Source organism: Anoplophora glabripennis, unplaced genomic scaffold (assembly GCF_000390285.2).
Source record: "Anoplophora glabripennis isolate ALB-LARVAE unplaced genomic scaffold, Agla_2.0 scaffold177, whole genome shotgun sequence".
NCBI classification, from domain to species: Eukaryota; Metazoa; Arthropoda; class Insecta; order Coleoptera; family Cerambycidae; genus Anoplophora; species Anoplophora glabripennis.
In genome coordinates this window covers 678,062-680,003 of record NW_019416388.1, presented here as the reverse complement: position 1 = coordinate 680,003, position 1,942 = coordinate 678,062, and positions in this window count along the sequence as shown.

Here is a 1,942-nt window from a genome sequence, read left to right as displayed (position 1 = left end):
TGTCCTGATTCTTACTGGGTCTTATTTGAATACACTGATAAAATTTGTTGAAATTCACATAGGATTTTTACATATGTACCGGGTGTTTCAGAGTAGAACTGACAAAAGCCTAGAGGAGATACCGCTCAGCAAAATATGTAAAAATGTTCATATGATCATGGGTCCGCAAGTGCTTAATTTCCGAGATACAGGGTGTTAATTTTTTTAAAAAATTGACTTTTTAAAAAAACGCTCTAGCCGATTTGATTGAAATTTTTACGGTTTATTAAAACAATTACCAGACATCAACTGGATCAATTAGATTTGATCCAGAATATTCAGGAGCGTACCCAGTAAGCAAGTCGTTTTTTTTTGTAGGTTCTATAAAAAAAAACCGAGACACTAAAAAGAGTAACGAGACACAAATGTACTATTTTTTAGTGGGTTTATTTGAATATTACATAAAAACCGCAAAAAATAAAACGACTTGCTCGCTGGGTCCCTGAATACTTTGGATCAAATCTAATTGGTCCAGTTGATGTATGATAATTATTGTTTTAATAAACGGTAAAAATTTCATTCACTACAGGGGTGTAGTGCTAAGTGTGGCTATAAAAAGTTGGATTGTTTTGTTCATTAGCATGTACCAGTTGTCAAGGCCAGTCGTGCTCCAATGTTGAATCGCCATCAGAAGAGGATTCTTACCATATCAGCGAGGAGACATCTGATGCATCGCCGTTAGAAGAATTTATTTGTATCCGGTAGGAAGAAGAAAAGAGAAGAAGAAGAAGGAAGAGAAGAAGACTTGAAGTTCCATTAAATAATTATCAATCAGACGAATAGTTTTCCCCAATTACTCATACACCGCTTTCATCATTTCCAATAGTACCATTTTTTATTTAATACAATATTATTTAATTAAACAGGACCACAATAGACCGTGTAATAGGTCTACCGGGGAAACAACTTTTAAAAAAACGCGCCAACTACACTACCTTACAGGTGGCGTGGAAACGTGTGCATATTATGGAGAACGTAACTTTTTCAATTTTTTGAATCGCTATATCTCAGAAATGGTGATTCTTAGGAAAAAAAGAATTATTAGAACAATATTTACTGATAATTGCATGATCTACAATTTTTGTCTGTCCTATTTTTATGATAAAACTTACCATTTGGCTGAAAAATGTAAAAAAACATATTTGCGAACTTTGACCTTGAATCAATTTTTTTCCAGATGTAGGATCGATGGGGACTTTTCACATTTCATTTATAATGGTGTTCCCAACATTCGTACCAATTTTCAGCTTTATGCGAATTATTATAACCATGAATGTCTATTTTCACCGGGCTATAATTCAGAAACTCGTTCAGAAATGTATAGTTTACTCTATAGAATATTCATTTGGTGCATTAATAAGTCTTAAACTTGTTTATTGTTATTTTCCCTTCACTTAAGTACGCCGTAATCTGCTTTGGAACAATATTTAAGTATGTAAAAAATATATTTTTTCGAAAAATATTACAAAATAATAATGCATAGATTTTATTTCGTCTTAAAAATACCGTGTAGTTTTCCTGTTCCATGTAAATATACATACCTGTATTGATAAAGTAAATTTACATTTTGAGTGAATTACACAAAAAATGTAAAATTACATGCTTAATGCAACTACTATGATGTAATTTTACATTACCTACTAACTGTGATTAAAATAACCAATGATCTAATGAGTAATTTTACATAAAATTTTTATGAGTGTACATACGGACGAATGTTAAGATGGATTTATCATTTTCAATATTTCCTCCGCAGTTTTTTAATACCCATCCATTCAGAGCGGTATTCAAGCTTCGTCTTTCTTATCTATTAGTGCATTTTAGTCGAGAATGTCATGTAGAGGGTTTCCATTTACTTATCTGCTATCGAATACAACGCAGCGAACGGGAAAACCATTACGAG